Here is a 25,569-nt window from a genome sequence, read left to right on the forward strand (position 1 = left end):
ATCTTAAAATGGTGTTGGAAATCTCCTTTCATTAAAAAGCAAGGACTAAATAGAAGGAAGAATGTTGCATGAGCAAAAGACCTTTGACTATGGGCTTCTTAGCATCTGACAAAAGAATATCATGGCTGCCTGGACAATTGGAGGTTGTCAAAATGAAAACACATGGTGTTATCACTAGGGAAACACCATCTCTTTATGTTCTTGTGTGTGGTGTCTTGTACAAGTACAAAAAGAGTGGGATTTGCATAGGCATGTCATAGTGCGCATCTCAGACATATCCCTCTGCAGATGCCCAGGAGGAAGAAGAATATATTTGGCTTATGTTACATAAACAAGGGATTAATATTTCTAGAAATATCGTATTTCCCTTTGAAAGCCCTCCTAGGGCCCAGGGAGGTGGGCTGAAACAAGAATTCCTACAAATGGTTCCAGGATTTCCAGAGCAGAGGGCTTCAAAGGTGCAAGACAATAGCTCTTCGTAGCATAATATAACTGTGACAAAATCGGTTCTGTTTTCAAATGTAAGTTAACCTTGTTGGAAGTTCTGAATTGTTTTGAGATTAATACAGAATTTTTATGTTCAAGGCCTTTGAACAAAAATAAATTTGTATTTTGATGCAAATTTATACATATATTTTTAATTGTTTTTATTACATATGCAAAAGCATATCCTCTTTATTTCTAATACTATAAACTTGATCTTGAAAAAATTGTTCTTGGAACATCCTACCACTTTAGGAAAGCATACCATGGTATTAACCAAGAAAGATGTGCAGATTATAACTTTATTTCCACTTTATAAAACTGTACATATCTGTGTGCCGCATGCAATGAAAAAGTTTGGAATTATTAACTTCAAGATCACATTTACCAAACAGGAAATAGTTTTCCCATGACATCGTATAGTATATCCTATTGTTTTTTTTAACCAAATAGCATTTTATTTGCCAGTTATTCAGATTTTGAGAATTAGACTATTCAGCAATTCCAAGCAGTGGTATACTTTTCAGTTGAGAAATTTGATAGTATTTTAATACAAACATACAAATTATGAAAACAGGTATTGTGGGTATTTGTAGAGGAGTTGAACTTCTGATGTGGCCATTGTTAATTGTTTGCAATAAAGACAGATCTGGAACAGAGAGTTAGAACAGTAAAGCCTATCTGGGCCTAATGTACATCAGGTGCACACCTGGATCTAATAAAGGCAGTAAGACAACAATAAAGTTTTGGAAATACATTTTGTTCAACAAGAATCCAAAAATTATCATGCTATGAATATATATATTCATGCCTATTCACCATTTTCATGCTACCATCTTCTGATTAGAAATGTGATGATCTGCTTAGTATTTTTGCAACTTTTCATACCTCGGTATGCAGTGGAAAATGTGATTCCATTTTTCTGCTGACTATTTATGTTTGGAGATTATCTGTGTGTACATGCAGATTGAAACCCAAACAGGAAGGGAATGCAACAAGAAATGCAAACAAAGGGAGGGGAAAAATCCAATTACTGTTGAAAAAAATGTTTTAATTTTATGCTTCAACAAGTTTCATTTCTTCTTCCAAGACACATTTCCACAGCTCAAGTCTATTTAGGCTTCCAATTAAAAAGATTCCAGCTGTATCTTTGCTCTAGAAGGGTTAAAACTTCAAGTGAGTGATTTGATTCAAAGATACATGACTGATTCATCCACCTTTGAGTTTGAAGATCCCTTCAAATTGTTACAAAGAGATTCAAAGGCAATTTTAAAATTGAGTGGATATTTTCTGAACCTTTCTTACATATATTCTCCAAACAGGTCTGGCGGAAGAGCGGGCAAAGAGGAGAATTTGAGCATTGTGTCTGGCTGTCTGGTGTTGATATGAATGAATTTAACCACTTCCCCAAACTTTCTTTTACATCATGCTTGGGGGTGTGCTGTTCTGCTATTAGTGGCTCTTACTATTATCTTCTATTTTCCCCCCTGTTCAATCATGTCCAATTCTCAGAGACTGGAAAAGTCCCTGTTTTCTTTCTTTCTTTCTTTCTTTCTTTCTTTCTTTCTTTCTTTCTTTCTTTCTTTCTTTCTTTCTTTCTTTCTTTCTTTCTTTCTTTCTTTCTTTCTTTCTTTCTTTCTTTCTTTCTTTCTTTCTTTCTTTCTCTCTCTCTCTCTCTCCTTCCTTCCTTCCTTCCTTCCTTCCTTCCTTCCTTCCTTCCTTCCTTCCTTCCTTCCTTCCTTCCTTCCTTCCTGAAGTGGTTTGCCATTGCCTCCTTCCTAGGACTGGCCCAAAGTCACCCAGCTGGCTTTGTGCTTAAGGTGGGGTGAGAACAAAGAGTCTCCCTGTTTCTAGCCTGCTGCCTTAACTATTGCACCAAATTGGGTCTTTAATTGGTTTAGACATCTCTATTTGAAGGTTGATAATTTAATAAAATGTGTTCACTGAGTGTGTGTTTTTAAAAAATATTCCACAAGTAGCACCAAGCATGTCATGTAGGGTATTTTCCACACTGATTTAGCAGAACTCTGCAGGTACTTTCCTGGAGAATATAAAGACTACGTAATCCTTTCCTCATTTTTGCTGCTTTGACCTTAACAAGTGGAGGGGAAATATTTTAAAAACTTAATTTAGTGAAACCGGTAAAGTGACCTGCCTGAAACTTTGAAGGGTATTATCATCTTTATGAGTATCTGCTTTCATCCTATTGTTAATGCAGCAACTTTTGATGCTTCCCAAACTGCAAACAATAGTCGAATATTGAATTGCTTCAGAAGGCATTTGTTTTCTTTGAATCTCAAACTGAATCTTGGCTACTTTTTGGTTATAATATGCTCATTATGCATATGTGGATGATCACCTCCTCCCTCTGAGAGGAGAGGAGAGGAGACGAGACTTCTTGAGAGTCCAAGACTTACATCTGTAGTGAGCAAGCCACGTAATATACATAAGCAGGAACTGGATTTGTTTTTTTTCCTCTTTGGCTTTTATACAAAACCTTAAATTTTAAATTTTAAAATTTTCATTTTAAAACAATGTTATTTTTTTTAAAGGGCTTTCACTACCATTTTTATTGGTTTCTGATCTCAACATGATGAGAACCTGTAGCACATGTTTTCAGTTATAGTAATCAAAATGAACTCTGGGGACTGCAACAGAGGCCCTGGAAACTCCAAGAGTCCTTGGAACTACAGGTTGCCTATCTTGAAATAGATAATTATATTACTTTATTCCATTTATATTCTGCACTTACTGTATATAAACATGTGAATTTAGCATATTAGAAGTGGGGACTCTTGAACTATATGTTATTACAGTATGTGTGCACATGTCTATGTCTAGGTCTCTCTCTCTCTCTCTCTCTCTCTCTCACACACACACACACACACAGAGTCTGTCTGTCTGTCTGTCTGTCCATCTATGTCTGTCTATGGAGGATCTGTAATATCTATTGTCTGTAATGTCTATTGGTCGTGCTTTCTAATTCTGGCAGGCTCTCTGAGAAGGGAAGGTAGCTTTAGAAATCCTTAGCAGAAAAGGCTTTCCTTAGTCTTTTGCCTTACAAGGATACCTTTGAGATGAGACTGGATTGCTTTTATCTTTATCAGCAGACATTTTAGCAGGAAAAAGTGGAAAGGAACCCTAGAGGTATCCACAATATCAGATTGTCCTTGCTGCTACTTGACAATCTTGCACCAGAGATTGCTCCTACTTATTTCTTTTCTCCATCAATTTATGGGCTAGGAGAAGACTTAACAGAATAACAGAGTTGGAAGGGACCTTGGGTCTGAAGGGACCTTGGAGGTCTTCTCTAGTCCAACCCCCTGGAGACCCTATACCATTCTGGACAAGTGCTGTTAAATCTCTTCTTAAAAACCTCTAGTATTGTGCAACCCTGATTAATAGTTCTGACTGTCAGGAAGTTTCTTTTTGGTTCTTGGTTGGATCTCTCTTTCATGAGCTTCCAACTTTTTGTCTTGCCTTCAGGTGCTTTGGAGCAGGGGTCTCCAACCTTGGCAACTTTAAGACTTGTGGACTACAACTCCCAGAGTTCCTCAGCCAGCTTTGCTGGCTGAGGAACTCTGGGAGTTGTAGTCCACAAGTCTTAAAGTTGCCAAGGTTGGAGACCCCTGCTTTGGAGAATTGGTTGTCCCCACTTCTTGTGACAGATGTTCTCTCTCTCTCTCTCTCTCTCTCTCTGTGTATCTGTGTGTAAATGGAAATATTCTGTTAATATGTAAATAATGGTAAACTAAACTGCCAAGGCAGTAAGTTATACTCTGTGTTCAAATTTTAAACTACAAATGACTTTCAATCTACACGATACTGGGGATGAACATTGTGAATGCAAAGCTCAAAACCCTAAGACAAGAGGGCGCCTTCCTAACAAAATCGGAAGCTGAACCAAACTATGGGTGTGTATATGTGAGTGCCAGAAGTTGATTTTGCCTAAGATGCCAAATGCCTAGAGTTAGTCCTGTCTATTCTACAGCCCTAGGAAAGTCGTGGCTCATGGTCTTCTTCTCAGATTGTGTCTTCTAATTACTGAACTTCCACTTAGGGCTAAGCTGTTTGCCTCCCATGATGCTCCTGTCTGCTTCTCAAGCCAACTTGCAAAGAATTAGAAAGAGGCCAGGCTGGTGCTCATCTTAAATTCTGACTGGCCATTCCTCTGTTTCTTGCCCTTTACATCTAAGTATGGAAGGCAAACATCCAATGCTGCAATAACCATAGAGAACTGGGTGTTTTTTTGGTTCCTACATTATGCTGTAGGTCCATGGAAACTTTATAACAAAGAAGAGTTGATAGTTTAACTCCACAAAAACTAGCAATGTTCCTGCCTGCAACTTAAAGATATAAAAAATAAGAAGGAGAAGGGAAGTGAAACTTTACTGTACTCTGAGCAGGTGGTTAAGTGTTTCAAACAATCCGAATAAAAACAACTGCTTATATGGCATTTTTATATTTCACACACTTATTATATTTGCAACCCGGGACCACAAATACTTGCCTCTCCTCAACATCCCTGAGTTAGCTATCTTTTGGGAGCCTCCAAAATCAGTGTGTAGAGAGAGCTACAGGTTCCCCTGTCCTGTTGTAATCTGTATATCTGAAACAAAGCCTTTACTATTATATTTCATATTGAAGATAGTAGCACTGGGGTTAGAAAACAGTAGGTTAAAAACACAGAGACAGCCCCTTGGATCAGACAAAAGGTTCATTTATCCTAGCATATGCCCATTGTGGCCAACGCCATGCTGGCAGAAAACTCATCAGCAGAACTTGAACGCACTAGCATTCTTGAGCCCAAGTTCCCCAGCAACTAATACCAAGAGGTATCATCAGCATTAGTACCCTTCCATTTTCTCACGAAGCATCTTCACATTAAAACTAATTTGTGATCGTCACTTCTGCTAACTTCAAACTTACAACTAACATCATGTGGCATTTCCCAGCTCAATCCCCAAATGAGCAATAGGACTATAGGAAGAAGATCCAGTCACTGGACTACTAATAAGCTACCACCAATTCTAGAATAACCAAAATCCTTCATTTCCATTTCGTACGAAAAGGAACTAAAATAAATAGCCAATGCCACCCCTTGCGTTTTTCAGTACATGGTGTTGTGTGCATTGCTATGATTGCTTCAGGATCCAATCTGGGTTGGTCACTAGGAGAAGAGGTTTAGTCTTCTCAGCTTTCAGATTTATGCTGGAGCCCATCATTAGGGGACTTCTCTCTCACCAGAATGCATTGATTGTCTTTAAAAAAAATGCTGCATAGTGTTTAAGGGGAGGGACTATGTACGGGAAGATGAACTGTAAAAAAAATGTAATTAAAAGCACCAAAATCCTCTAAAGTCTTCATAAGTGCCTTATTATGTTTTAATAAATGAATTCTAAATGCTTTAGGATGCTGTGAATTCTAAAGAGAAAATGATGGCATGCCAGCACTTTTGCAAATAGACTTTTTACTAATATCACTAAGCATATAGATATGATTTTATGATACTACAGTATGATAACCAGCATGGGGCAGAAGGAGAAACAAATTCTAAACAATACATTTTGTTGGCCCCAGAAATAGGATATTAGATCTCTTGGAAAGGGTAGGAAAGAGTAAAACAACTCAGGAACTGGTAGATGGGATGAGCCAAGACTTCCTATCAATGGGGGAAAAGATGGCCCACAGTTTAGAGAAAAACACCAGCTTTAATTTATCTTCAAATAAACAGAGCAGAGCTGGAAATAAACTGTCCAAGCTTTCAAAAGTTAGAGAGATCTGAAAGCAATCCTAATAGGCCAATAGTTAGAAGGAATACTCCTTTTGCCTTTTTAAAAAATAGACAGGTGCTATAATGGCTAGATTCCATTGTCGTGGGAATCTAATATATACCCATCGTAACATACTGGTATCACTGTTAACATTCTACATTGATGCATCCAATTCCTTTATCAAGCCGTAGAAATTGGAAATGAATTATATATAGAAGCTGCAAATTCCCCAAGAATAAATACTTTATTTTATGAATCTTAAAACTCTTGCTATTCAGCTTCGTTGGTTAATCCCCGTTATGACCCCCATATTCCACTTCTGTGATACAGCAGCTAATCTTAAGGATGTGGTGTTCATTTCTCTTTTCAGAAAAGCAGTAGCCTGTTTAAGCAGTAGGCTCCCATATAGAACTGAGCACTGCAAAATGACTTAGAAAGGCGGCTCTGCTGTTCACTGTTCACATAGGAATACAGTATATTGGACAAACAGGGTTAGTAACATTTTAGAACTCAGTTCAAATATGAGTCCTCATCCAAGGCTCTGATTGTATAAATGCTACCTAGTAAATTCCTGGGAGAAATGAAATTCAAACCAAAGTTTTTTGTGATTTATAAATCAGGCTCTTTGTGACTATACAAAGTCACAAGAACCTCAATAAATCAAACAGGTATTTTAGTACCGGTGAGAGAGATGGTAGATTTATCCATTCAAGCCTGTGCACATTTAAACAGAAATTAATTCTATTAGGCTTCCTGGAATTTCCCTATTTCAGATCCATTACTTCAGCAGATGTTAACATTTGCAACATTGGTTAGCTATAGCACCCACTACCAAATTTAAAAAGAGAGAGAGGGTTTTAGATCGACTTCCATATGCACTGGTAAGCTTAGCATCAAAATTGTTTTCAGGTAGCAACAACCAAGGTCATAATTCCTGGCAGGCACTAATATCAAAATTGTCCTTCCATTCTGTCTCCAAGGTGCCATGGGAATTGTTGGTGTTTTGTCTGCAACAGAAATTAGCCTAGCTACCTGTCTAAAAATGTTTTGAGATGATGAGCATGTTGTAAGGATTTTCACGAAATGACTGGTGTCATTTTGTGTCACAAAAAAACACTTACTAGAAAGCAAACCAGTGAGGATTCTCCCAAGAGACATTCCAGATTTTATTTCTTTTATTTATCTTTGTGTTTTTTAAAAAAATGTTTTTATGTTTTTAAAAAATGTTTTTATGTTTTTTATGTGTTTTTATGTTTTTTAAAAGAATGTTCTATGTTCCTGTGTTCTATTTTAAGTGTTTTAGCAACTCTGAACACAAGGATAGAATGCAAGATAGAAAAGTAGTGGATGAAAACATAAATGTTATTATTCCTCTGCTTGATGCTGACTATCATTCCAGATTACCTTTGTTTACTTTCTGGATAGCCAGACATACTTGCAAGCAAAAGAAGATGAAAACTCTGCCAATTTTTATTTCTTTTAAATACCTCCTAGGCCCAGAGATACTCTTTGAGCTTGCATGTCACTCCATGTGGTTTCCCGACAACTGTCCCATAATATCAAACCACACAGACATTTTTCCTCCTCTCCTTTCTTCCTTTTTCCCACATCACTTCTCACTCTGGCAAGTGCCGGCTTGCTGTATATATACATATGTCCATGATTGTGTGACATACCAGTACAGTCCTGGCAGTGCAACTGATACTGGAAACATTGTTGTGCCTGCTGCTGCTCCCAGAGAGGCCTCCAACTGCTTTTACACATTTTTGCCAAAGTAGGATAAAGGATCTTCAGTGTAAACAGAGAATTTGACCTCCTAGTTTCCATGTTAGAGGCAAGAAGCCATTGTGTATGGGGGGCGGGGTGGGGAGAACGCCTGTAGGATTTCCAGCAGCATTACAATGAACCCGTGTGAGAGAATGGGAGTGTGTTCATTTGTGCTTTCACTGGGTTCACCTGTGGTTCTCCCTGTACTCTGAATGCCTGAAATGTGTGAGTCACTACAGAGGCTCAAATGTGATTCATTCCTGCCGCTTTTCAGGTGGCGCACGATTCGGCTGTCAAGACTGAAGAGAAATCTAGTCCGCCTTCTCGTTCGCCGGTGGGAAGGGGGACAGAGTGGGAGGAGAAAATGGGAGGAGGAGGAGGTGATGGGGTGGGAAGAATGAGCAATTACTGCAGGGAAAACATTACACATGTAGGAAAGAAATCATCCCCATTGATGCTGCTCTTAGTCAGCCAAGAAAACCAGACACCCCCGCAGACTTTTATTGGGGAAGTGAAGCTACAATGGCTGGTAAAATGCTTAAGACAGGGGGAAACAACTCAGAATCTACCTTTTGCTTCTAGTGTGGAGTGGATGTCCTTGTGTGGACTGTTTGGATGGCCTCAGGTTTGCCTCCTTGACCACTTGCATCCCCAAACCAACTGGAGACACTAAAAAGAAAACAAATAGCAACAACAATACACTGACTAGTAGTGGAAGGGTAGAATTATTTCCCCCTGATTAAGAACAGCAATTGCTTGGGCTACTTTATTTAGGGGGGGGGGAGTGGAGATAGTATAGGGAGCGCATGTATTAAACAATGCGGTGTTAAAATGCATAGAAATCATTTTTCCAGCCTGGGCTAGTCTGCAGAATGATGGGAATTGCAATTTGTCATTTGAAGATGCCAACAATAGAAATAGCTTGAAAAGAGCATAAGACAGATTCCTGGTCTAAAAAAACTATTTGTGACTATTAATAAGAACTGCTACACTATCACCAGAATCAATTTACTGGAATAGAAAGAGTAAGAAGCTAATGTCCATCTTTCTCCTTCCTCACTTTCTCACCCCCCCTCTCTCTCTCACACACACACATGCACACTCGTCCATCCCTCATTCAAACTTAATTACAAAAGGGCCATTGAAATAAGGTAGTCTTCAAGACTTTCTGGAATGTAAGGACGGTAGGAACCAACAGAACTTCTGAAGACAACATATTCCAGATTTTTTGGTGGGAGAGGGCTATTATAGAGAAGGCTTAATCCCTGGACTTGATATTTATGGCAGTCAACTTAGGCTTACTCATCAAAAATCAGAGAAATTCAGCATATCATTTCTCACAGTGGTTGACCGAGTTTTTCTAGAAACAAGACTTTGAACTGCTTAGGCTTTTGATGTGGGCAGAAAAATTCTTACATCTAAATTGAAGAGTCTTGATGCTCCTTGTCAGCAGTACAGAGTCTTTTAGCATTTAGTCATAGTTTAGAAATAGAAGTAGCATGGAATATAGTTCTGTGTATGCTTCACGGAATGAAAGATTTATCTTTAAGTTATATCCCTTTTTATAGTAATTTTATCAAAATCATGTGTCAGATTTAGTTGGATTTTTTAATTTGCTTATACCTTTCTGAAAACAAAGTTTTAAATATCCTTTTTGTTCTGTACGGTCATTACCATTCTTGTAGAACCGCGCAGTGATTGGTCAAGATGCACGGCGAGCTGATTGGTCGAGCGAGCCGCACTGATTGGCCCGCCGCGAATCTCCTGCGATTGGTGGAAACTAATCGCGGGAGATTCAAAGCGGTGCCATTGGCCGTGACTGCCGCGGCCAAAGAATAAAAGCCGCCGTTTTTCTTTCGGACCCGAGCCGATCTCAGGAATCAATAAATGAGCTGAACTAAAGTCACTGGCTCCGAGTCTCCTTCCTTGCGACGGACACAACACTGGCGACGAGGATGGGATGCCAACCCTGATCCACATCGAGCACGTGTCCTGAGGAAACAAGACCGACGAGATGGCCAGCATCGTACCGCCCTTTAACCCGGCTACTGAGGATTGGGAATCGTACACCGACCGATTCCTGATGTTCCTCAAAAGTAGCAATCTAAAGGATGCAAATGGGCAAAAGAAAAGAGCTGTCTTCCTCACACACTGCGGGCCCGCAGTGTTTAAGATGGCAAAAGCCCTCGCAAAACCCGAGGATGTAAAAACGATGGACTGGGCCGATCTCGAGCCGTTGTTCCGAAACCACTATGCCCCCGACGTGCCCACCCTCATCAGGCGGCACGACTTCTATCGGCAAGACCAGCGAGCGGGCGAGAGCATCGGCGACTTCATCGCTGACCTGCAAAATCTCGGGGGCATGTGTGGGTTTACGGATATGGACGAGGCACTCCGAGACCGCGTCGTCCTGGGGCTCAGAGATCCAGTCCTCCATAGCCAGCTGATGGCAAAAGGCGACATCGCCCTCGCCGACGTCCTTGCAGACGGCACTGCAGCTGAGGCAACCCGGAAATCGGCGGCTCGAATGCGGAGGCCCGACGCCGGGGACCGCAACGCGACCACCGAGGCAGGCACGGCAACCGAGAAGCGCACCAAAGCAAGCCACCGAGAGACCACCACACACCATGGCGACCTCGACTCCACCTCCGACACCACGGACGAGGAAGAGGACGTGCAGGCAGATTGAGACCGGCGTGATCGACGGAGTCGTAAGTCAGGGCAACCGTGCGCCGGGTGTGGAGGCGACCACCCTCGATCGGAGTGCCGATTTTTCGATGCAATATGCCGGCACTGCGATAAAAGAGGCCACATCGCCGAGTCTGCCGACTCAAGAAGAACTACAGCCCCTGGCGGCGAGACGGCAGTGACCGGAGACGAGACGGCACCCCCAGGCCCAGAGACCGCCAAGCCGAAAACCGATGGAGCCGAGACAGACGGGGCCGACAAGACGGCGGGAACTGGCGGAGAGAGGAAACCCACCAGACGGTCGTCATCGGCCACTCATCCAGCGCAGACGCCCAGAAAGTATATGTGGAAGTGGGCATCGAGGGCGAGCCATGCAAGATGGAGGTGGACTCCGGGTCCTACCTCTCCATGGTTGCATGGCGGGAAATCAAGCGCCTGGTGCCCACAATCCACAGGAGAGGACTGGAAAGCCAGAGCCTAATCCTCAAGGACTACCAGGGGAATCGCATACCGGTAGTTGGAACAGGCCAGTTCTAGGTAACTTTCAAAGGGCGCACAGCAAGGCTCCCCCTGACGATCGTGGACCGAGACCGCCCCAGCCTTTTGGGACTGCAGTGGTTCGCGCCGCTCGGAATCGAAGTAACGGGCATCGACCATATCGGGGAGGCCGACTGGGAGGAACAACTCGCAAGGGACTTCCAGGAAGTGTTTGACGGCACCCTAGGCAAGTACCGAGGGCCCCCTATTTCGTTCAGCCTAGACCCCAGCGTTCCCCCAATATGCCTGAAACCAGGGCGGGTACCATTCGCACTCTGGCCAAAAATCGATGAGCAAATAGACAAGCTCATCAGACAAGGGGTCCTCGAGCCAATCGACCATGCCCGATGGGAGACCCCCATAGTCACCCCAGTCAAGCCCGATGGGTCGGTGAGAATCTGCGGGGACTATAAGGCCACCCTCAATTGCGCATTGCAACAGAGCGCCTACCCCGTCCCAGTAGTGCAACACCTCCTACACTCACTGGGGGGAGGCTAGGTCTTTGCGAAGCTCGACCTGGTGCAAGCCTATCAGCAGCTGCCGGTCGACGCAGAAACCACCGAGGCGCAAACCATAGTAACCCACCAGGGGGCTTTCCGCTGTAAGAGACTCCAGTTTGGAGTCAGCCCCAGGAATATTCCAGAGCCTCATGGAGAGACTCCTGCAAGGAATCAAGGGGGTGGTACCCTACTTCGACGACGTACTGGTGTCGGCACCCAACCAAAAAGAACTGGAGGGTCACCTGAGGGAGGTCCTAACAAAATTAAAAAATGCGGGGCTGAAGGTTAAAAAAGAAAAATGCCAATTACACACCGAGAGGGTCGAGTTCCTGGGGTACCTTTTAGATCGGCATGGAATTCACCCAACCAAGAAAAAAATCAGAGCAATCAAGGAAGCCCCCAGGCCGAAGAATAAAACAGAACTACAGGCATTTCTAGGACTGCTTAATTTTTACAATGTTTTCCTGCCCCAGAAGGCGACTGCGGCGGAGCCTTTGCATAGGCTCCTGGACAAGGCGGCCCCGTGGACTTGGGGGAAACGCGAGGAAGCCGCTTTCAACAAAACCAAGGACCTGCTCACCTTGGATGTCGTCCTCATCCAATACAACGAGACCCTACCACTAGCTGTCACATGCAACGCATCACCCTTTGGCATCGGCGCCGTCCTCAGCCACACTCTCCCCGATGGAAAAGAAGCACCCATCGCCTTCTTCTCAAGGACCCTCACCAAACCGGAAAGAAACTAGTCAGCTGGACAAAGAGGCCCTGGCTATCGTTGCCGCCGTCAAAAGGTTCCACGAGTACATCTACGGCCGGACCTTCACCATCGTCACCGACCACAAGCCGCTGCTGGGAATCCTGGCAGGGAACAGGGCCACCCCGAACATTCTATCCCCAAGAATGACAAGGTGGTCCGAATTCCTTGCCGCCTACAGCTACCGGCTCACACACTGACCCGGTAAGATAATCACCCACGCAGACGCCCTGAGCCGCACGCCGCTACCGGACTTGGACACCGACCCAGCACCCACGACGGCCACCCTTAGCATAGAGACTCTGCCCGATCTACCCATAACGCGTCAGACATTGCCCGTGAAACCAATAAAGACAAACGTCTGGCGCGGGTATTACATTGGGTAGAGAAGGGGTGGCCGAAAAGGACGACGACGAAACCTTCAGGACATTCCGGAACTGGCAAACAGAACTGTCATTACAAAAGGTTGTTTACTTTGGGGGACCGGGTTGTTATTCCGGAAAAATTACAGGGAAAGGTATTGGAATTGTTGCATGAGGGGCACCCAGGCATCGTTAGGACAAAGGCCTTGGCCAGAAGTTACGCCTGGTGGCCAGGAATGGACAAACAAATCGAGGCCTGGGTGGCAGCATGCAACAGATGCCAGGAAACCAGGCCCAGCCCTCCGGCCGCCCCAATCCTGGAATGGGAAACCCCTAGGGGACCATGGTCCAGGATTCACATAGATTTTGCCGGGCCCACGAAAGGCCACACTTTCCTCATCATGGTAGACGCTTACTCCAACTGGTTGGAGGTAAGCAACATGAGAACTACCACCACGGAGGCCGTCACCAAGGAACTCAGCAAACTATTTGCAACCCATGGCCTCCCAGACGTCATCGTATCCGACAACAGGCCCCAATTTACCTCGCTGGAATTCGAAAAATTCCTAGCGGAGCGGGGGATACGACACATGTTGACAGCGCCGGCACATCCGGCGGCGAACGGGAGGGCGGAACGGATGGTTCAATTTACAAAAAAAACTATCCAAAAGATAGAAAACGGGGAAATCCAAGAGAAAATAAACAAAATGCTTTTCATACAACACATAACCCCGAATACAACAACCAATAAAAGCCCGGCAGAACTACTGATGGGGAGAAAATTAAGGTCCCCACTCGACAGACTGCACCCCACATACAACCCAGAAAAAACCCCAAACTCCTCAAGCAAAGACCGAATATTTAAAACAGGCGACGCAGTATACGCGAAAAACCTCACCGGAGACCCACTCTGGGTACCAGCAACCATAACCCAAGTGACAGGTCCACGCTCGTACCGCTTACAGACAACCGACGGACGAGCATGGAAACGACACATCGACCAATTAAGGTCAAGAACAGCCACGGGAAACACAACCGACATGCAAACAGAAGCAAACACAGAAGGGAGCCCCCCCAACACAAACCAAGAGGGGAGGGAAGGCCCCAAGGACCAAACCCCACAAGAAAGAAACCAGGAATACTCACCGGCAAGCAGCCAGCTCGACACCTCACCAGGGAGAAGCAGCCAGGCCAGCTCAACCAGCCCGGAAAGACCAGGCGGGAGCGGAAACCGCAGCTCAACCAGACCGGGTAGACCGGGAGGGAGCTGCGACGAAAGGCCCGGCTCAGCCTTCCAGACGGTTCCATCAACAGGGCAGAGAGCAACACAGAACCCGACCGAACCAGCCGGGAGCCAAGCACCAACTAACCTGCGCAGGTCAAGTAGACAAGTACGTAGCCCCGCCTACTTACGGGACTACGTTACGTAGGACCCTATCAAGAGGGGAGGGGTGTTCTGTACGGTCATTACCATTCTTGTAGAACCGCGCAGTGATTGGTCAAGATGCACGGCGAGCTGATTGGTCGAGCGAGCCGCACTGATTGGCCCGCCGCGAATCTCCCGCGATTGATGGAAACTAATCGCGGGAGATTCAAAGCGGTGCCATTGGCCGCGACTGTCATGGCGAAAGAATAAAAGCCGCCGTTTTTCTTTCGGACCCGAGCCGATCTCGGGAATCAATAAATGAGCTGAACTAAAGTCACTGGCTCCGAGTCTCCTTCCTTGCGACGGACACAACACTTTTGCTCTTTGTCTCCTCCAAAAGTTTTTTTAAAGTCCTTGAATTTGTAGTTGAAACATTTTTTTCTAAGGATTGAAGAAAACCCATCCTGTGCTGTAAAACATATTGATCCAAAAGTTCCTAAATGATAAATAGCACTGAACAAGCAATTTCTGAAATGATTAGAAAAGGAAATATATAAACACAACGTCTCTTCAAAGGTATCAACTGCAGTTTGATCAAGTTAGCTATTCCATCTCCCAGAGCTCTAAACCTCTGGAGACCTTGTGAGGAACAACTGTCTGAAGCATTTGTGGGTGACTTCAAGTCCTCTCCTTGCCTGGAGAGGAATTATCAAAGAGCTGGCCCACTCACTGGCTTTTCATTCTGCCCTGGTTGTCAGCTCCACTTTTGACAGAGCTGTCTTCCGTCTACTACTTCTTCCCCAAATTATATCCTATTTTCTTGAATTAGTTAGGTGATTATGAAAACCAACAGTTAAAACACATTGCAAAACAATAGCTAAAATAATTATTAATCTATTTCAAAATAGCTGGTTTATAAACTATTTATTGATTGCTACTGAAGTCTGAAATGCTGCCCCCTCCACAGTTTCAGTCCAATCTTCCTGTTCCACACTACAAAATCCTTTTTAGTGATTAAAGGAATTCCTGGAGCTTGAAATGTGTTCCTTTCCAGAAAGCAAGTAGTTTAGCCTCCCCCACACTCCTGGTTTGGTAACTGGCAGACAGCTTCTTTCCTATGTTACATCTAGGGGGGTCTTTCTGCAATGGGTGGGAGGCTGTCAAGAAAGGTCTCTAAAACTCTGCATCGTGATGTTTGGGAAGCAGACAGAAAGCAATACTGGTAGTTGTGAGAGCTGCAGTACGCAGGCTGCAGGCAGGGGCGTTCAGAATTATTCTAGCCCTGCCTGGGGAGCATCACAATCAAACGAGAAGCAAGCTGTACAAGTGGCTAATGCCACACTGTGCTCGAAAGAACAAGCAGTTCCCCCTGAGGCTGTCAACAGAAGAGAAAGTCCCTCAAAATATCAGGTTGCACAAAATCTCTCCTTCAAGTCAAGAGAAGGAAAGAAGGTTTTGCCTGCATATTGCAGACCATACAGAAACAGCCCCAGGCACAGCAACTGGCATGTGCATCATTTTCTTTGGCACCGGCCTTATTAGGATGCAGAAACAAGACCTGGCAACCCTTCCAGTGGCTTTTCTGGATTCCTGTTCATTGTTTTTCCTGCGGTGCTAAAAGTTGTGGGTGCTCCAACACTGGAGGTTCTTGAGAAGAGAACCATTTGTCTGAAATGGTATAGAGTTTCCTGCTTGAGCAGAAGGTTGGACTAGAACAGTGGTCGCCAACCAGTGGGCCGGGGACCACTGGTGGCTCGCGAGAAAATTTTGGTGGTCTGCAGAGAAATGTCACCCCGAAAGCACTCACCCCAAAGCAATTAATCCAGGCTGTGCGGGAACACAAGGCTGCACCACACACATGGCCAGCAAGAACACAAGGCTTGCGTCACTTGCATTGCGAACAACAGGAGGTAGTGAGGGGAGGGGGAAAAGGGCAGAGGGGGGGAAACTTGCCTCATGTGTCCCACGCGCCTGGCCTGGCCACCGGGCTGCTTCTTTCCACTTCTTCCTTCTGCTTTTGGCTGCATGCAAGGAAAGCAGCAAAAGTCTTTCTTTCTCTCCCCCAAACTCCGCCAGAAATGAGTCTTCAGAACCCAGCAAGGCATCCTGCTCCAAGAGGCTGCGCTGGCATGACAAGTCTCAAAAAGACTCATTTCTGGTGGAATTTGGGGGAGAGAAAGAAAGACGTCTGCTGCTTCTGCTGCTTTCCTTGCATGAAGCCAAAAGTCTCTCTCTCTCTCTCTCTCTCTCTCTCTCTCTCTCTCTCTCTCTCTCTCTCTCTCTCTCTCTCTCTCTCTCTCTCTCTCTCTCTCTCTCTCTCCCTTTCTCTCCCTTTCTCTCCCCCTGAGAACAGAGCTGGAGACAGTATGCTGAGATCCCAAATAAAGAATGATCGATCGGTAGGAAAACGGGGTGGGAAATTTTCCTGCAGACTTTTTTGGGGATTTTCCCAGGGTCTCTGGTCCGTGGGATTTAAAATTATGAGTTTGGTGGTCCCTGAGGTCCAAAAGGTTGGCAGCCCCTGGACTAGAAGAACCCCAAGGTCCCTTCCAACTCTTTTATTCTCTCTGACTGTCTATAAAGAAGAACATAACACTTGTTGATAACCCACTCTACAACACTAAAGGGATTGACATCTATATTTTCACTTTTATCCATTTGACCAGCCTTTTTCAAACTGGTGCTCTCTGAACATTTTAGATTATGATAATTAATTCACATAAGCCTGGTTAAGGATAATGATAATTGAGGTCATCAGATTCAGGAAAATTATTCTTGGAAAGCAAAAGGGGGATAGATGACAAACGTCTGCTTTCCATCAGCTTATTGATCTGAAGCACCAAGAAAGCAGCTTGAGGTAAATTGTAGCTGGTTGTCCTTATAATCATGCTCGGCGTTCCAGATTCATTATTTCCGCCATTAGAAATTAGGCTTGGCACTGGATTAGTTAAAATCATGTTTCAAGAAGTCAAAACACATAGAGGAGCTTTAAGAATGTTTGACAGATCTGGTTTGGGACCAAATGGACCTTTAGTACCAGTATATCTTAAGATCGTCATCAGAAGTTCTCGTTAGAAAACTCCTCACTCCTTATTTGGAAAAACTGGATGGTTTTGTTTCTTCTTCTTCTTGTGCCATATCTGTCATTGGACACTGGTGATCATATTGGCAATCCTATTTTTATCAGCAGCTGCACGAAAAAGTGCTGTTGAGTTTTGTCCAAACCAGTCCCTTAGATTTTGAAGCCATAGTATTCTTCTAATCCCAGCAGCTCTCACCATTAACAGTTGCTGGTTGGGCTGCTGGCAGTTGTCATTCAGCCATGTATGGTTCATCAGAAGAAGACTGTGATCATCAATTGATGGTAGTAAATTTCAGGAGCCAGGTGAAAAATTGTTTATTTGCCTGACATTTTCTATATTTTTAATAGCAAAAAAAATCTTGCTTTATTCTTGCTCTTCTTACTCTATTTTAATGAATAATATTTGTTAAATTCTTTCTCTATTTATATATTTTCATGATATTAACATGACGGATAATTTTGAAACTGAACATTATGATTATTTGAATTAATAAATCTGTGCCATTTATTTGAGACCTGGAGAGATATTAAAAGATAGTTGAAAAATAGCACTAGCTTTCTGTAGAATAAATACTTTCCTAAAAAATTATGATGCTAGCTGATAACAGCTGAAAAGCTAAATCTTCTTAAGTGGATCATAACCGTGCAACAAAATTGGGCAGATATATTCCTTCCCCATATGCCTTCTAGAAGTGTTAGGACTAACATTCCCAGCAGCATCAACTCTCTCTCTCTCTCTCTCTCTCTCTCTCTCTCTCTCTCTCTCTCTCTCTCTCTCTCTCTCTCTTTTATATTTTTTATATTTTTATATTTACAGTAATTCCATCTTTCATTCATACAGTGTGTCGACTGGGTACATATATCTTGTGCTAGTTAATTTTTGTATTGTAATTAATACTTTTCTTACCAATATAATAATAATATCATTTTCTTTATAAGCCGTTATCTCTTAGATCTATTACTTTTATAGCAATCTTAAGTTAAGATTGACAGCATCAATTCTTATGGACGGTGGGTGGGAATTCTGAACCATGCTGTGGGAATCTAGGAAGATGAAAGGGTTACAGAAAAGTCAGTGGGAAATTGTAGGAGAATATATCTGGAAAGGCAATTTTTCATATTTCTCTATGTATCTGTCTATGTACACTATGAATGTTCACAGTGTACAAAATGACAACTACAATGGGCAAACGAAGTCAGGATTTCCAAGAACTGGGATAGTTTTATTTATTTATTTGCCTATGTTTGTATGCTACCTATTGATGTAACTCCAGCTTGTGTGTGTGTGTGTGTGTGTGTGTGTGTGTCTATCTGTCTGTCTATCTGTCTCTCTCTCTCTCTTTCTCTCTCTGTGTATCTGAAAGAAAGAGAGAGAGAGAGGGAGTGATGTGGGAGCTAACTTAATATTCTGAGCATATTTATGACTTAATAGTTTTACACAATTTTCTGTATAAATTGGCAAAATAATGCAGTGAAAATGTTCAGCAGTTTTATGCTAAGATTGGTGGTATGGTCAAAAGAGAGCTCCATAAGCCACAAAAATGTAGTATAGGAGCAGGGGTTGGATTCAACTGGTTCGGTGACTTATGTTTTGCGTGCACATGTAAAAACCTTAAGCTGTGCCGCCTGGACAGCTGAAAAGCGCTGCGCGTGGGTGCGTAGCGTTTGAAAAGCCACTTTTTCCTGCTTTTTCAACCTCAGCTGTGCCGCGCAAAGCAGCTGAGGTTGAAAAAGCAGGAAATAAAGGTCAGTTAACAGCCCAGGCGGGCGGGTGGGCCAAACAGCAGCAGACACAGAACCGGTTCTGTGTCTGCTGCTCTTCAGAGTTACCAGTTCCATAGAGCCAGTCAGAACCGGTAGCATCCCACTCCTGTATAGGAGCCTCTATTCATCATGCATCATAAAAGGATTGAGTGTATCTAGATAGAATTCGCTTTATGGAAACAATCAGTGTAAACTAAACTGATAGGAACTGATACTGGCACAAGTACGTTGGACGCATGGTAAAACAACCATACTGCTGTTGCTTCCATGTGCTTTGATCTTTCTAGTTATACCAGTTGGGTGCAAACTGGTTCTTACTGGCTTTGAGATAACCCAGCATCTCCAATGATGAAAGCCCCTCCTTTCCATCCACCCCCAGCTCAAAGTTGGCATCAGCTGCTTTTGTCAACAGTGATTGAAAACCAAACCCGGCTGGCATGCTTTCTCTATGATCTTGTTAATTAAGAAATACATTTAATTAGCAGCACCCCAGCTGTGACTCAGATAATAATCATGATATAAACATGAGAAGGTTTTAACCATTTCTATCGGGATACATTAAAATTAGACGAATGCAAGAACATGACTACAATGGTGGCCAGCTCCTGAGAGACACTTCTATCTCTGGTATGACCCTCCCCAGGGAGACAAGAGGCGGGTATCAGATCTCTTCCCTGTACATCCTACTGATCCCACAGGTTGTGCTTCAGAAGAGGGACTTTGCAAAAGTTCAGGGGGGGAAAAGGACCACGAAAGCTGAATAACATATAGGAGATAATTACATTATTGCCATCCATGAAGTTTTCACTACAACTAATTGGGGATGGAAGATTTCACACTAAATTCCGGGCATTTTTATTCATATATTAGTTGTGTTTAGTTGAGTTTAATGTGTTTATTTCAAGCATAGGTCTGCCAGAGTTCAACTATAATTAAATCAGTTGGCTTAGTCTAAACCGGTTCCCCTAACCAATTTGCTCTGACTGCAGAAGCTCCTTGGATAAGCAGCAAAACGTTTCAAACCAAAAAAGAAAAGATGTCCAGTTGCTAAGACTCAACTTCCAGACACGCTATCTGGATGGCTGAGAACATTCATTGACATTTGGCTTAGTCTTAAATATTATTAACAATATGTCCTATGAGTAACTGAGTAACAGATATGTTCATGTTTTAGAGCAATATAAAACTATACCTTGTTTCGTGAAATGAGAAACAGCTCTCAAGATCTTTGCTTTTATCCTGACTACATTGAAATAGTTTTGAGAGTTAATCCTTGTGTGGACAGAATAGAATTCAATTAATGGAAAATGTTTATATTAAGGTGAATCAGCAAGATGAGTTCCCAAAGAAAAAAGATTGTGGTCTTAAAAAGGTTCCCGTTCTTTCCTTCTTTCATCTCCCTCCCTCCCCTCCCCTGCAGAGGTGGTATTCAGCAGGTTCTGACCAGTTCTGGAGAACCTGTAGCGGAAATTTTGAGTAGTTTGGAGAACCAGCAAATACCACCTCTGACTGGCCCCACCCCATCTATTCTCTGCCTCCTGAGTCCCAGCTGATCAGCTGGGTCTTCTTTTGTTGCCCTGCACAGGAGAACAGGGCTGGAAAGCAGGTTAGTAGGGTGGGAGGGAATGGGATTTTGCAGTAACCTTCCTCCTGGAGTGGGGTGGGAATGGAGATCTTGCATTATCCTTCCCCTGCCACGCCCACCAGGCCACACCATACCACACCCATCAAGCCACGCCCACAGAACCAGTAGTAAAAAAATTTGAATCCCACCACTGCTCCGCTGTAGGACATTGACCTCTATCAATAGACAGAACTCACTCTATCCATGATAGCCTTGCTTTCATATGTGATAGGTTGCAGTGTGCAGACTGGAATTCAGGACAAAATGGTGGAAAGGTGGCTTTTCCACTTTAAAAAGAAAAAGTGAGAGACAAGCAGGTGAGTGATCTTTCTACCAACCAGAAGTATGGAGAGAAATAAGCCTCAATTTGAGAGACTTCTGAGTGATAAATAATTTTTTCAAGTGCAGTGCATCACTCCCAAAGTGCAGGCTGGAATTATCGAGGCCCCAAGATTCATTTTGGTGCACAAGCCACGTTTTACCCATCTTGAATAAACTTCTAAATATCTCTTAAAATGGAGCTGTCTGTAGACATCTGAAAAGAGAGGCAAAGGATAAATTGTGCATTGCCGTGCTGGAACACAAGTCCCGCCCCTTATGTATTTGCATGTGTTGTTGTGATGCGGAGCTTGCATGATGATGTCTTAATGCATGTTTCATTGTTTTTGTATCATTGTGGTTAAGGACAGAGGTCTATGTAGCTGTCTACTATGACAGTCATCCCCAACCGTTCTGGCTCTGCGGACTGGCAGCAGCGGTAGCAACGGGTGGTGGCAGGGGGGAAAGTATGGTTTGTGTGAGTAACTTAATCCCATTCACGGACAAATGGAGCTTTATGCACTCTCCTGCTACTTGCGCAGCCCAGTTTCCATCATCCGCAAACTGGGGGTTGAGGACTTCTCTACTATAATATGTTTATGTACAGGTAGTCCTTGTCTTATGACCACAACTGAGCCCAAAATTTCTGTTGCTAAGTGAGATAGTTGTAATGTGAATTTTGCCCCATTTTATGACCTTTCACGCCACAATTGTTAAGTTGTTAACTTTCACGCCATATTGAAGCTGTTAAGTTAGTAACATGGTGGTTAAATGAATATGGCTTCCCCATTGATTTTGCTTGTCAGAAAGTTGTGAAATGGGATCACGTGACCCTGGGACTCCGCCACCATCATAAATATGAGTCAGTTGGCAAGCATCCAAATTTTGATCATGTGACCAATGGGATACCATAATGGTTGTAAGTGTGAAAAATGGTCATGTTATTATTTTCAGTGATGTTGGTAACTTTGAATAGTCACTAGATGAACTATTGTAAGTCAAGGACTATCTGTATTATCTAAAAGCAAGAAAAAAATCCTGGAAAATGATCAGTTGTATTCATAGGCAGGATATCTATATTAATCAAATATTAAATTTTAGTTGATGAATGAGAATAGCCAACTAAGGATTTCTTTTGAATTGGTCTTTGCAGGAGGGATGCAATGGCTCAGTGGCTAAGATGCTAAGATCTTGTCGATCAGAAAGGTTAACAGTTCGGCAGTTCGAATCCCTAGTGCCATGTAACGGAGTGAGCTCCTGTTACTTGTCCCAGCTTCTGCCAACCTAGCAATTCGAAAGCACGTAAAAAATGCAAGCAGAATAATAGGGACCACTTTGATGGGAAGTTAACAGCGTTCTGTGCGCCTTCAGCGTTTAGTCATGCCAGCCACATGACCACGGAGACGACTTTGGACAGCGCTGGCTCTTCGCTTTGTAACGGAGATGAGAACTGCCCCCTAGAGCCGGAAACGACTTAACACTTTACCTTTACCTTTAAAGGTTTTTGTTGTGACATATTTATTATGGTATTAGTGAAATTCAAATTGACATTTTTGCCAACTCACTGCAAAATACTTCTTTGCCTTCAGGGTTAAATACTCTTGTGATAACAGTGGAATATTTATTGCATTTCCCACAGCCATAAGAAAAAAAAACACCTTCCTTTTTTTAAAAAAAGTATGACTATGAAGATTATCTGTCACAGTCTGCCTCTACTTGGTGCCCTCCACATGCGACTGCTTTAGCTATATTAGACTGCAATTAGACTGTGTGTTTGCCTTCAAATTAGCTTTGGCTCCTGGTGACTATCTGAATAAGACTTTGCAGTTTTCTTGGCCAGATTTTGAAGGGGTTTGCCGTTGTCTGCTTCCTAGTGCCGAGTGAGAGTGACTGGCTCAAAGTCACCAATTGGCTTCAGGCCTAAGGTGATACCTGAACTCATGGTTCATGAGTTTCTACGGTAGTTTGGCACTTTAACCTCCGTTCCAAACTGTCCCTCTCTAAGAATGGACATCCAGGCATTTGGAAGACAACCAGATTGGAGAAAGCTGATCTATGATCTAACATGCAGCACTAAGCGTATGATGTACATGGATCATAAGCAAACTGTGCGCTGAAATATCCATTCTCTGCTAGGAGAGGAAGTGATAGCTTCCCATCCTTCCTTATGGGAGATGATGGGACCAAAAATATGGAAGACTGATTAATGCAGTGATCCCCAACCTTTTTTACGCCGCGGCCCAGTATCCCCAACCTTTTTTATGGCGCGGCCCGGTACCGACATCAATTGGGCGCCGCCATCTTGTTTTGATGAAAAAGTGCTTCCGGTGAGCTCACCGGAAGCACTTTTTCATCAAAACAAGATGGCGGCGCCCAGCAAGCCAGCGGCCCGGTAGGACTTGTTCCACGGACCAGTACCGGTCCGCGGACCGGTGGTTGGGGACCCCTGGATTAATGCATCCAGGTTATTTCTTGTTGGTGGAGATGAATCAGATAACTGAGACACGGCTAAATAATTCATATTGTGTGAACACAGCTTCTATGTAACCTTCAAATGACTATTAGTAAGCAGATCATTTTTTGTTAGAGGAAGTAAGCTATTCTGAACATGGTTTCTTGACAACCATTGGAAGCAATGTTTTTACTGGCAACTGTAATTTCAATTCAATTACATGAACAAAAGAGAATTCTGACTTGTGAAACCTCAACACTGAAGTGGGGATTCAAACATTTTGGTCCCAAGGCAGCACATATGACGTGTTTCGGCTGAGAATTAAACAAGTGATTACCTTGGTTTTCTGTCTCTTCGTTTGTTGTTGCGCACAAGATGATAATCCTTCTGTTCTCATCACCTTGGTTACACACGATGACGTGAACTTTTGAGACAGGGACTGTCCTTAGCAGAGCAACCCCTTGTACAATGTGGTCCTTATCTCAGTTGGAGACTTTGAAGACTGATAATAACATCGAGGAATAACAATGAAGAACAAATAAATGGCTTAAATTGAATTTCTGGGTAATTGGCCGAATGCCAAAGGCTCAGAACTTAGATAGTTTCCAGTACTAAGAAATTTCCCATCAGAAAATACACTGTTGGAACCCAGTATATGGCCAAAATATTCACCTCTGTTATACTGGATGTCTGCCTTTGCTGGGACTTTCTGAATCACGTTATTTAAAAGTGGTCTGAAGGTTTCAATTTCTTAACCGGTTTCTCAAAAAAATTGCAGTTTTTGTTGTACTGCTATTGTTATTTGAAGTGCCATCCCACCCATTCCTCCAATAAACTCATGTATACATACATTACATTATATAGTTCTTCCCATTTTATTTTTCTAGCCTAACCACAAGTGAATTAATCTTTAAAAAAAGCAACTAGCCCAGCATTGCCAACTGAACGTCATTCTTGTGTAGGTTTTGATTTCATACAACATTCTGATTTTGGGATAGGCAACCACCTATCATCAGTTATTTGGAGTAAAACTATTAGTACAGCAGCATGACCAATTTTCAGGAATTTTGGAAGCTGAAATACAAAGGAGAAGAAGAAGATGAAGTTGCCCGCTTCTGTTTTAATTTCCAGCCCATACTCCTTTTTTTTGTGATGACTCTGAAGGCTGCCTTAAATAATATATAGCACCTCACTTTAACATAATACTTAAACACAAAGTAAGCATTGTGGGGTTATATAACTGATTTCAGATGTTAGAGGGAAAAATAATGCATGAAGGTGAGAAGCTCTGGTGTGTGGAACGGCACTGGGCTGTGGCAGAAACCAGGCCGCACAAACAAGTGAAGCCTTATCCATGGGATGCAGGCAGCACACAAAACCACGCCCCTTCTGGTCCACAGAAAAACCTTTCCCCACAGAACCGGTCCATGGTGCCCAAAAGGTTGGGGGCCGCTGCTCTAGACTACCAATTTCTGACCTCATCATATTAAGGAAAAAAGATACTATTTATTAAATGTATATGCCACCCATCTCACTGATAAGGCATTAAATAAGACTGTAGTCTCATTCAATTGAACAGATTGATTTATTTGGTTAGGAATCTGGCCTGCTCAAGATTTCTGATTTCATGGAATCTGTACATCAAGTGATTACTGTGGGAACGAACAGGGGCATTCACACAAGGTCTTAAGGCATGGGAAGAAAAGTGCAATGCAATGGCATAAAAGTAACTTATGAACCAATAGCAGCCAATCTCCTCCCATCCTAAGTGAAATCAGGGCATTCACCTACATGTTGTCAGGTCACATTAACCTTTATGATAGCTGCACAATTCCTCTTCCTGATTCCACAATCTTCTCCTCTCTGCAGAAAGAAATTTTAGCTGCTACAAAAGAGCTGTCTGCCAGGCCGTGGTGGAATTTGTGTCCAAATAAACTGTCATGTAAATGGGCCCTTATGTATATTTATAGGGAGCCTTCTTGCCAGCTGGAATCTAATAGGGTGTAAAATAAACTGTGAAACTGCCTGGATGAGGAGGACTTACGCCCTCTGCATTCCATCTGCATGCCTGTGGCTGACTTATATTATCCACGCCACA

Source organism: Notechis scutatus, chromosome 3, assembly GCF_049901735.1.
Source record: "Notechis scutatus isolate UNSWTSFEM ecotype Mainland chromosome 3, rNotScu1.2, whole genome shotgun sequence".
NCBI classification, from domain to species: Eukaryota; Metazoa; Chordata; class Lepidosauria; order Squamata; family Elapidae; genus Notechis; species Notechis scutatus.